Raw genomic sequence first — 12,734 nt, 5'->3', positions numbered from 1 at the left:
CCTTTCCACCAACCCGTCAGTTTGGGGATGGTAGATGGACGTCCTGAGGTGAGTGACCTTAAATAACTTGCACAATTCTTTCATGATCCTTGACATAAATGGAGTACCTTGGTCAGTCAAAATTTCTTTTGGTATTCCCACTCTACTAAATACCTGCACCAGCTCCCTAGCTATCGCCTTGGTTGTGATAGTGCGTAAAGGGACAGCCTCAGGATATCGAGTGGCATAGTCCATAATTACCAGGATATACTGATGGCCCCGAGCAGACTTTAACAAGGGCCCCACGAGATCCATGGCTATTCTGTCAAACGGGACCTCTATAATAGGCATGGGAACTAGTGGGCTCCTGAAATGGGGTCTAGGGGCATGATACTGGCATTCAGGACAGGAAGAACAATATTCAGACACTTCTTTATAAACCCCTGGCCAAAAGAACCTTTGTAAAACTCTTTCAGTGGTTTTTTCTGCCCCTAAATGTCCTGCGGTAACGTGACTATGAGCTAAATCTAGTACCGTTCTCCGATAAGGCTGGGGAACTACCAGCTGTTCCACCACATCCTCACCCCTTTTGACAATGTGGTACAAGAGCTCATTACAGATGGCCATGTGGGGATACGTAACCCTGTCACCTGGTACCACAGGTTCCCCATTAACAATCTTAACATTCTCTCTAGCCTTTATTAAGGTAGGATCCTTTAACTGTTCAGACGCAAACAGATCCTTCTTTACCTCCAGGTCAGGCACGCTTTCAGTTCTAACTACTATGTCTCTGTTCCCGGCAAGAGGGTCCTCACTGGACTCCCCATCTGTCACTTCCCCAGCCAAACTAGCAAAAGGCAAAGGGCCAGAAAGTTCCGAAGACCCACGTACATCCATAAAATCACTGGTATTATCAACTGGCTTTTTACTTCTCACATCTGTTGATAACCGTGATTCCCACAGTTTCCAAAAATGAGGAAAATCCCTCCCTATTATGGCCTCATGCACCAAGGTAGGGACCAGTCCCACTTTAACCATTGCTGACCCACAACAAGTTTCTATATTCACCTCAGCAGTGGCATAATGTTGGGTATCCCCATGTATGCAAGTTACCCCAATAGGTATTTGCTGGACCTTTAAGGGGTTCACTAACCCAGCTTTCACGAGGGTAACTAAACTTCCTGAATCTAGCAAGGCCTCTACCCGGTTACCTTCTAAGAACACATCACACATTTGTTTTTCCAGCTCAGGTGAAGGTACCACAGTACAGGCTAACCTAGCAAAGAAAGACATTCTGCGACATTCAAAGGCAGCATCACATTGCATGGGTTCTTGCGTGACTGGGCAATTGGCAATAACATGACCTGGCATACCACACCTAAAACATTTAACCACACGATTATCAACCCATTTGGGCAGCATAGACCGTTCTAGCCCCATTGGCCTGTTTCCAGGGCCAGTGTTTACAGTCTCTCCAGCCTTGCGTTCTCTTAACCGCCCAGCAACGTTTTCCCACGGAACAGTCTTACCAGTCTTTACTGAAGGGCGCTGTCGAGGATCTATGGGTTGCTGGGTGGTCATCAGTAGTTCCTCTGCTGCCAAATACCTCTCTACCATGTCCACTAATTGGTCAGCAGTACCCGGGTTTCCATGGCTCACCCACTTGCGCAGGACCATGGGCAAAGATCTCAAGTAGCGGTCCATGACGACTCTTTCCACCATCTGGGGACCAGTTAATGTCTCTGGCTGTAGCCATTTTTTTGTTAGCTGAATAAGGTCGTGCATCTGGGAGCACGGAGGCTTCTCCATGGCGTACAGCCAACGGTGCACCCGTTGTGCTCGTACTGACAGCGTGACTCCCAGGCGGGTCAGGATCTCAGTCTTTAGTTTATCATAGTCCCGAGCCTCAGCAGGGCTTAAATCAAAGTAAGCTTTTTGGGGCTCACCTGACAGGAAAGGTGCCAGCAGACTGGCCCACTGTGCTTTCGGCCAGTTCTCACGCTCGGCAGTCCTTTCAAACGTGGTCAGATAGGCCTCCACATCATCAGCCTCTGTCATTTTCTGCAGGAAGTGACTGGCTCGTATAGAACTAGAACTGGTTGGAGCACTGACGGCCACATCTCCAACCCGAGCTGCAAGTCTCTGCACCACTTCTGCTAAGGCCTCTCTATCCTGACGCTGTTGCCTGTAAAGTTCATCAACAACTGCCTGCTGTTGTCTCTTATTTTCCTCCATTGCCACCTGCTGCTGTCTGTTGGCCTCCTGCTGTAGTCTCCAATTTTCCTCCATTGCCACCTGCTGCTGTCGGTTGGCCTCCTGCTGAGCCGCTGTAGCTTGCAGCAAGGCTTTAAGCAGATCCTCCATGTCAACAGATTTTTCAGGCGGCTTTGCAGCTGCTTTCACCCAGGACATATATCAAACCCTCAGGGGTGAGTCTCAGTAACTTCACACTGGGCTGTATCTGCATAAACCACCGTTTTCTGCAGGCCTCACAAAGCTGCTGCTTTCACTTATGCGCAGAACGGCCTGCTCGCATTCTCCACCAAGTTGTAACACTGTAGGGGTGCAAGGTGCCTTTTCCTGGGGAATATGGCAGCACGCAGCAGCTGAGGAACAACACAAGTCCAGTTTCTGGTACAACTGACCCCGGACAGTTTTATTGAAACAGAAAATAAAACAAACCCCAAAATAAAAATACCTTGCCTGTCCGGCACTAACTAAACATAAGACGTTCCTAACTGTCACTAAACAAAACACAGAGTTCTTCAGTACATACTGTATAGCTTACTTGCATCAGAAAGCGTGTCTCTCACACACAGATCCTGCAGCCTTCCCAGGCAGTCTGCCCATACTAATCAGGTTAGAAGCACTATATCACTCTTACACAGCTGAAACCCTGATTAGCCCTCTGTGAGGCCAAAGACCCGAACTGGGCCCAATGTCTAGAACTCGCCTTATCTCTCTCTCAGAGCCTTTACCCAGCTTTTACAGCAAACTGAAAAGGTTCAGACAAAACAAAAAGCATTTTTCCTAGAAGTTAACATTTTCTAAAACATGTAAGACAAGAACCTGGGACAAATATACCTGCCCTCAAACACTATCCCAGTGTTCTTGTCACAATATATATATATATATATATATATATATATATATATACATTATAAATAGGGAGGAAGTCAGTGTTCCGGCTGTCAGGATCCTGGATGTCAGAATACCGCCGGCTTGAATCCCCACTTCGGTGGTGGGGAATATCACCTGAAGTGTGGCGAGCGCAGCGAACCCATGAGGGAACACGCTGCGATCACCAATGGTCTCCTGCGCATCCCATTGTTGCCCGGGTGTCCGCCTTGCTGGCCGCATTCAGTCGCAGATGGAGCAACGATTAGCGTGGCTCCATCTGTATAACATTATATACAATATTATAAACAATAGGCTAGAATCCACAGCACTCATACATCTGCAGTGCCAGTTGTTTATATAAAATTTTTGTGATCGCACTTTTTCTTGCACCCCTATTGTCTATAAGTAAATTAAATGTTAAGAAATTCTCCAGGTGTTTATTAACTGATATGCTTGGGTGTGGTTCCTGTCTCTTTAAAAGAATGAGACAGGACCTAAACCCTCCGGTATGGCATACCGTTAAGAATTTGGCAGTAGGTACGCCGTACCTACCACCGCACACTTTGCAGCGCACCTGTGACCCGCCCCGCCATTACTGCCGCCTCACACTTTGCCAGGGCTTGCTGGGAGGTGGAGCCTCATCTCCTACGCTTGCTACTGCTCAGCCTGGGCGGGGAAGGTTGCATGTCCGGGGGTTGGAAGGTGTCCAGTGTACCCGTCTCTGAAGTGAGTGGCGCACAGCTCCTGGGAGTGGGGACTAATGGAGGCACCACCATGTGCGACACATGGAGGAACGGTGCCGCAAATGAGGGAGAGAGGGGGGATCATGCGCCTGGTAGGAGGGTCCGGCAGCGAGCACAGTGCTGCATGACACATACACATACTGTATACAAAAACACTGGCAGCAGCAGCCCCACACAGCCTCCTATGAACAATACACACAGTACTCAGCCCCCCCACCACACTGTGCCTTGTGTAACACAGTACACACCTCTCCACCACATTGTGCCATGTCATACAATGGTGCAAGTGTGCGGGTACCCTTAAGAATTGGTACGCCGTACCGCCTGTCGCACACTTTGCAGCACACCTGTGACCCACCCCACCATTACTGTTGTGGCCACCTCCCACTTTGCGAGGGCTGCCTGGAGGCGGGAGCGCGATGCAGACACGCTGCCTGGTCTGTCTGCTGTGGAGCGAAGAAGATACCACTCTCTGTTTTTCTTCCAGCGTCTGCCTGGCCTCAATGTCCACTGGGTCCCACAGGCCTATGGGTGAGGGCGGCTGACAGGCATTGTGGGAGGAGAGGTACGGGGGTGATGAAAGACTGAAAGAGTGAATGGGGCAGGCTGAGAGACACCGAATGAAAAGGGGGATGGACAGTCTGAGAGACACAGAATGAAGGGAGAGCGAGGCTGAAAGAGTGAAGGGCAGGCCCGCCGTCAGGGAGGTGGTGTGGGTACAGCTGTCGAGGGCCTTGCCTCCTAACTGTCACGATCCGGGACACCATTATTTACCTTTCAGGTGTCTCCTAAGGCTGGCTCAGCGTCCTAGGCCCGGTTCCCAGCTATGTTGCTAGCATTCATATGTCATGTCTCATCTTTGCTGATCCGTGGATATTGTCCTTCCAATGCCCGGGCGACTGGCATGGCGTCACCTGCCGGCGGGGCCTCGGGCATCGTCTCCTATTCTCAAGGCACTACAGGGTATGTGGCACTCTTCACCTACTGCGGCCGCGGCCATCCATGCTGGAGGTTTGAGACGCAAGTCGGCGTTCTCTGTGTTCACCGCCGCCATTACAGAGGAATCTCCATGTGGTGTTACAAACAAGGTTTCCCTCCACTGGCCGGTATGGGCGCAGCCATCTTGGTTCTAGTCACATGATCCTGACCTCCAACCCATAGCTCCGCTGAAGTCTGCCTAATTTGTCATCCAATCCCTGCATACCTAAGGGTATAAAGGGATTGAGCCTGCACCAGGAAATCGTCAGTGCTTTGGTTGTCAAACCTTGTTTCCAGTCTCTCTCTCCTGTGGTTGTTTTCATTCCAGGTTTCCAGCTCCTGTTTCCAGTTACCACTAAGAGACCCGCACCAGCTTACCACCTTGCGGTGCAGCCTGACTCTGCAGTCTTCTGTGTTTGCTCCAGCTTCCAGCTACAGTTTCATCTGCTTCCAGCAGTCAGATTCCAGCAGTGATCAGCTTCCTTAAAGAGCCGGTGCTTCTCCAGCGGCTACCTTCATACCATCGGTACCCGCATACCATCGGTACCCGCAAACCATCTGTACCCGCACACCATCGGTTCCTATATCCTCGCTCCCTAGCTTCATTCTACTATTTGGCTGGTTCCATCCAGCATCCACTCCATGTTTTAACACCTGACTGGTTCCATCCAGCGTCCACAGCAGCTACCTCAGCTACAGTGTTATCGGCTTCCAGTGATACATCAGCTGGTGTGTTCCTTGGCTACACTTAATACTACGGACGGGTCTGGTAAGGACATTCCATCTCTGGGACATTAAGAACTGTACCTACTGCTACCAGTACCCTGTGGCCTTTGCCAAACCCATAGTTATCCAGGAACTGTTTTATCATATCTGCTGTATATCTTCATTCATTTATCACTGCTGTGAATACATGGAGTTTTGTTAATAAACTTTTATTGACTTTTAATCCTGGTTGTCGTGGTCACGCCTTCGGGCAACCTTTCTACAGCTTACTAGTATGTCCAGGGGTCTGATTAAACCTCCGAAGTTTAGCTTCACCTCAGCCCCTACAACTGAGGCTTCCTCCTGTCAGCTCAGGCCCTCAGTTGTGACAGTAAGCACTGACCATATGAATACAGCCGGAGATCAGGATAAAGCGGCCAGGCCAATGTAAGAACTGGCAGCCAGACTCGAACATCAGGAGGCTGCACAAGGCCACATCATCCGCTGTCTCCAGGATCTCTCTACTCGGCTAGATGGGATCCAAACGACCCTCCGTGGATCGGGGGCGTCCGGTGCGTCCACCACAGTGACACCAGTTGTGACCCCACCCACCTTGCCCATTTCTGCTCCACGTCTTCACCTTCCAACGCCAGCAAAATTTGATGGATCTCCAAGATCTTGCAGGGGATTTCTCAATCAATGTGAAATACATTTCGAGCTACAACCTGGCAGTTTCCCTAGTGAACGCACTAAAATTGCTTATATTATTTCCCTCCTTAGTGGCTCAGCCCTTGATTGGGCATCACCTTTATGGGAGAAATCTGACACCCTGTTGTCCTCATATACTGACTTTGTAACGACATTCAGGCACATCTTCAACGAGCCAGGCCGTGTAACTTCAGCTTCTTCTGAGATTCTTCGTTTACGCCAAGGAACGCGTACTGTGGGACAGTACCTAATACAGTTCAAGATCCCGGCATCCGAACTGGCATGGAACGACGAAGCCCTGTATGCTGCATTCTGGCATGGCTTATCTGAACGCATCAAAGACGAATTAGCTACCAGAGACTTGCCCTCTAAGTTGGATGAGCTAATATCTCTATGTACAAAAGTTGATTTACGGTTCAGAGAAAGAGAAACTGAGCGGGGAAGGTCATCTATCCCAAAATCTTCTGCTCCTCCTCCTCGTCAACCGTCTCCATCCAAAGATGAGCCCATGCAAATTGGTTGTTCCCGTCTATCTCCAGCTGAGCGTCGAAGACGTCTTTCTGAGTACCTCTGTCTTTACTGTGCAGCTCCGTCTCATGCAATCAATGCCTGTCCCAAACGTCCGGGAAACTTCAAGTCCTAGCCCGCCAAGGAGAGGGCCGGCTAGGAGTAATGCTCTACTCTCCATCTCCTCATGATTGTAATCTCCCAGTCTCGCTTCAAATTGCTCAACGTTATAGGAACGTCATTGCCCTCCTAGATTCCGGAGCAGCTGGGAATTTCATAACTGAAGCATATGTTAAACGGAGGTCCCTACCCACTGAGAGACTTTCCTCGTCCCTATCTTTGACTGCCGTGGATGGCAGTAAGATTTTTGATGCAGTTATTTCTTTAAGAACTCTACCAGTTCATCTGAAAGTAGGAGTTCTTCACTCAGAATTAATTTCTTTTCTAGTTATTCCAAGAGCCACACATCCAGTGGTTTTGGGCCTTCCATGGCTTCGTCTCCATAACCCATCGATTGACTGGACGACTACTTAAATCCTGGCATGGGGTCCTTCCTGTACTGAGACCTGTTTGTCCAAAGTGCTTCCTGTATGTTCTTCCTCCTCTAAGTCGTTTGATGTTGCACCTCCTCCGTATCAAGATTACACGGACGTGTTCAGTAAAGCTTCTGCTGATATCCTTCCTCCTCATAGGGAATGGGACTGTCCGATCGATCTCATCCCGGGGAAGGTTCCACCTCGAGGCCGAACCTATCCGTTGTCTATACCAGAAACGCATTCTATGGAAGAATATATTAAGGAGAATCTGGCGAAGGGTTTCATTCGACCTTCTTCCTCCCCAGCTGGCGCAGGTTTCTTCTTCATTAAGAAGAAATACGGTGGCCTGCGGCCATGCATCGACTACAGAGGCTTGAACGACATCACTGTCAAGAACCGATATCCTTTACCCTTGATTACAGAACTCTTCGATCGAGTTAGCGGAGCAAACATCTTCACGAAGTTAGATTTGAGGGGTGCCTACAACCTCATCCGGATCCGAGAGGGTGACGAGTGGAAGACCGCATTTAACACCCGTGATGGACATTATGAGTACCTCGTCATGCCTTTCGGATTAAGTAATCCTCCAGCTGTCTTCCAGCATTTCGTAAACGAGATCTTCAGAGACATCTTATATCGCCATGTCGAGGTTTATCTAGATGATATACTTATCTTTGCCAACAATCTGGAAGAACATCGTTTCTGGGTAAAGGAAGTTCTGTCCCGTCTCCGTGTCAATCATCTCTATTGCAAATTGGAGAAGTGTGTTTTTGAAGTTAAATCCATTCCGTTTCTAGGCTACATTGTGTCCGGTTCCGGACTAGAGATGGATCCTGAGAAACTACAAGCAATTCAGAATTGGCCGATACCTTTAACCCTCAAAGGGGTACAGAGATTTTTAGGTTTCGCCAATTATTACAGAAAGTTTATACGAGATTTTTCCACCATTGTGGCACCTATCACTGCATTAAGCAAGAAGGGTGCTAACCCGTCCAAGTGGTCTGAAGAAGCTATGCAAGCCTTTCATCTATTAAAGCAACGATTCATCTCTGCTCCGGTTTTGAAACAGCCCGACATCAACTCACCTTTCATCCTTGAAGTGGATGCCTTTTCCGTTGGAGTAGGGGCGGTGCTTTCCCAGAGAGCTAAAGATGGTCATCTACATCCTTGCAGCTTCTTCTCCCGGAAGTTTTCTCCAGCTGAGCGCAACTATGCCATTGGCGATCAGGAGTTGCTGGCAATCAAACTCGCTCTGGAGGAGTGGAGATACCTGCTGGAGGGAGCTTCTCATTCAGTTACTATACTTACCGATCACAAGAATCTTTTGTATTTGAAAGGCGCACAATGTCTTAATCCTCGTCAGGCCAGATGGGCACTTTTCTTTTCTAGGTTCGACTTTAAACTCCAGTTTTGTCCAGGTTCTCAGAATCGCAAGGCCGATGCCCTTTCCCGCTCTTGGGAGCAAGAAAATGAGTCGGAGTCTTCTGACAAGCATCCTATTATCAATCCGTTGGCATTCTCCACGGTAAGGATGGACTCTACGCCCCCACCAGGGAAAAGTTTTGTGAAGTCGGTGTTAAGGAAGAAGCTCATGCATTGGGCACATGCTTCCCGTTTTGCCAGACATACAGGCATTCAGAAAACCCTTGAGTTCATCTCTAGGTCTTATTGGTGGCCAACTCTGAAGAAGGACGTCATGGAGTTTATTGCTTCTTGCCCAAAGTGTGCCCAACACAAAGTATCCCGCCAGTCGCCTGCGGGGCAACTGGTTCCATTATCTGTTCCCCGTCGACCGTGGACCCATTTGTCGATGGACTTCGTCACAGACCTGCCTATGTGCAACAAGTTTAATACCATCTGGGTAGTGGTTGACCGGTTTACCAAGATGGCACATTTCATTCCTCTCACCAGTCTTCCGTCAGCTTCCAAGTTGGCTCAAGTATTCATTCCGGATCTCTTCCGACTACACGGTCTTCCCGAGGAGATCATCTCTGATAGAGGAGTACAATTCGTAGCCAAATTCTGGCGAAGTTTGTGTCAAGCCCTCCAAGTCAAGTTAAAGTTCTCTACAGCTTACCATCCTCAGACCAATGGTCAAACTGAGAGGGTGAATCAGGACTTGGAGGCCTTCCTCCGCATCTATGTGTCTTCCTCTCAAGATGACTGGGTTCAACTTCTTCCCTGGGCCGAGTTCAGCCATAATAACCAATATCATTACTCATCTTCTTCAACACCATTCTTCATCAACTACGGATTCCACCCTAAAGTTCCAGAATTCCAGCCACTTCCAGCGACTTCTGTACCAACAGTTGATATCACCTTGCACCAGTTTTCAAACAACTGGAAAAATGTTCGAGCGGCCCTGCTCAAAGCATCATTTAGATACAAGAAGTTTGCAGATAAGAAGCGTAGGGCAGTTCCTGCCCTCAAAGTGGGTGATCGTGTGTGGTTGTCTACAAAGAATTTGAGATTGAGAGTTCCAAGCATGAAGTTTGCGCCCCGTTACATCGGTCCTTTTCAAATTGAACAAGTTATCAATCCTGTTGTTTACAAACTCCAGTTACCCCCATTCTTGAAAATTCCTAGGACATTCCATGTTTCCCTTCTGAAACCGCTGATCCTGAATCGATTTCATTCTGCACTACCTTCGGCTCCTAAAGTCCAGACACAACGGGGAGTTGAGTATGAAGTTGCCAAGATTCTGGATTCACGTTTCCGTTATGGTCAGTTACAATATCTTATTAATTGGAAGGGCTATGGCCCCGAGGAACGCTCTTGGACCAATGCTTCAGATGTCCATGCTCCTACCTTGGTCCGGAATTTCCACTCCAGATTTCCTCAGAAGCCTAAGAAGTGTCCTGGGGCCACTACTAAAGGGGGGGGGGGTGCTGTCACGATCCGGGTATCTGGACGCCATTATTTACCTTTCAGGTGTCTCCTAAGGCTGGCTCAGCGTCCTAGGCCCGGTTCCCAGCTATGTTGCTAGCATTCATATGTCATGTCTCATCTTTGCTGATCCGTGGATATTGTCCTTCCAATGCCCGGGCGACTGGCATGGCGTCACCTGCCGGCGGGGCCTCGGGCATCGTCTCCTATTCTCAAGGCACTACAGGGTATGTGGCACTCTTCACCTACTGCGGCCGCGGCCATCCATGCTTGAGGTTTGAGACGCAAGTCGGCGTTCTCTGTGTTCACCGCCGCCATTACAGAGGAATCTCCATGTGGTGTTACAAACAAGGTTTCCCTCCACTGGCCGGTATGGGCACAGCCATCTTGGTTCTATTCACATGATCCTGACCTCCAATCCATAGCTCCGCTGAAGTCTGCCTAATTGGTCATCCAATCCCTGCATACCTAAGGGTATAAAGGGATTGAGCCTGCACCAGGAAATCGTCAGTGCTTTGGTTGTCAAACCTTGTTTCCAGTCTCTCTCTCCTGTGGTTGTTTTCATTCCAGGTTTCCAGCTCCTGTTTCCAGTTACCACTAAGAGACCCGCACCAGCTTACCACCTTGCGGTGCAGCCTGACTCTGCAGTCTTCTGTGTTTGCTTCAGCTTCCAGCTACAGTTTCATCTGCTTCCAGCGGTCAGCTTCCAGCAGTGATCAGCTTCCTTAAAGAGCCGGTGCTTCTCCAGCGGCTACCTTCATACCATCGGTACCCGCAAACCATCGGTACCCGCATACCATCGGTACCCGCAAACCATCGGTACCCGTACACCATCGGTTCCTATATCCTTGCTCCCTAGCTTCATTCTACTATTTGGCTGGTTCCATCCAGCATCCACTCCATGTTTTAACACCTGGCTGGTTCCATCCAGCGTCCACAGCAGCTACCTCAACTACAGTGTTATCGGCTTCCAGTGATACATCTGCTGGTGTGTTCCTTGGCTACACTTAATACTACGGACGGGTCTGGTAAGGACATTCCATCTCTGGGACATTAAGAACTGTACCTACTGCTACCAGTACCCTGTGGCCTTTGCCAAACCCATAGTTATCCAGGAACTGTTTATCATATCTGCTGTATATCTTCATTCATTTATCACTGCTGTGAATACATGGAGTTTTGTTAATAAACTTTTATTGACTTTTTATCCTGGTTGTCGTGGTCACGCCTTCGGGCAACCTTTCTACAGCTTACTAGTATGTCCAGGGGTCTGATTAGACCTCCGAAGTTTAGCTTCACCTCAGCCCCTACAACTGAGGCTTCCTCCTGTCAGCTCAGGCCCTCAGTTGTGACACTAACAGAGAGGAGAGGGCCCGGTCCGCTCATGCCGCCGTGCGCCCGCTCTGCCCACTATTCATGACAGAGTCCTGGCACTGTCACGGGAGGGGGAGATTACGCTACAAGCTTTTATTATAAACGTCCCTCCAAAAACTGTCCACCGCCTCAGAGGAGACAGTTATTAAAGCTATTAGAGGAGGCTCCTCTTATATCTTTAATAACTGTCTCCTCTGAGGTGGTGGACATTTCGGCAGGGACCTTTCAAAAGAAGCTTGCAGCATACTCTCCCACTCCTGTGACAGTGCTAGATCTCTGTCATGAAAAGGGTGTGGAGCTACACAAAATGGAGGGGGTGGAGCTACACGGGACTAGGCTGCTACCACATCTGCTACAGCTGTGGCCAGCCTGTGATAGGTAAGTTGAGGGAGAGTGAGTGGGAGAGAGAAAGTGTGTGTGTGTGTGTGTGTGTGTGTGTGTGTGTGTGTGTGTGTGTGTGTGTGTATATTTATTTCATACGGCTTTATATATATATCTATATATATTTTTTTTTAAATCAGGGGGGCCCTGCCTATTTTGTGAGTCCCGGGCCCCTGAATTACTGATGGCGGCCCTGGAGAAAGGCGAGGGCAGGCTGAGAGACACAGAGTGAAGGGCAGGGGCAGGCTGATCGACAGAGTGACGGGTGGGAGGCTGAGAGACATATAATGAAGAAGGAGCAGGCTGAGAGACACATACAGTCAGGTCCATAAATATTGGGACATCAACAAAATTCTCATATTTTGGGCTCTATACACCACCACAATGGATTTAAAATGAAACAAACAAGATATGCTTTAACTGCAGACTTTCCGCTTTAATTTGAGGGTATTTACATCCAAATCAGGTTAACTTAACGGTGTAGGAATTACAACGGTTTCTATATGTGCCTCCCACTTTTTAAGGGACCAAAAGTAATGGGACAAACCAAACAATCCTAAATCAAACTTTCACTTTTTAATACTTTGTTGCAAATCCTTTGCAGTCAAATACAGCCTGAAGTCTGAAATGCATAGACATCACCAGACGCTGGGTTTCATCCTTGGTGATGCTCTGCCAGGCCTCTACTGCAAATGTCTTCAGTTCCTGCTTGTTCTTGGGGCATTTTCCCTTCAGTTTTGTCTTCATCAAGTGAAATGCATGTTCAATAAGATTCAGGTCAGGTGATTGACTTGGCCATTGCATAACATTCCACTTA

This window comes from Pseudophryne corroboree, chromosome 7 (genome assembly GCF_028390025.1).
Source record: "Pseudophryne corroboree isolate aPseCor3 chromosome 7, aPseCor3.hap2, whole genome shotgun sequence".
NCBI lineage: Eukaryota > Metazoa > Chordata > Amphibia > Anura > Myobatrachidae > Pseudophryne > Pseudophryne corroboree.
Note: the sequence above shows the minus strand (reverse complement) of the source record.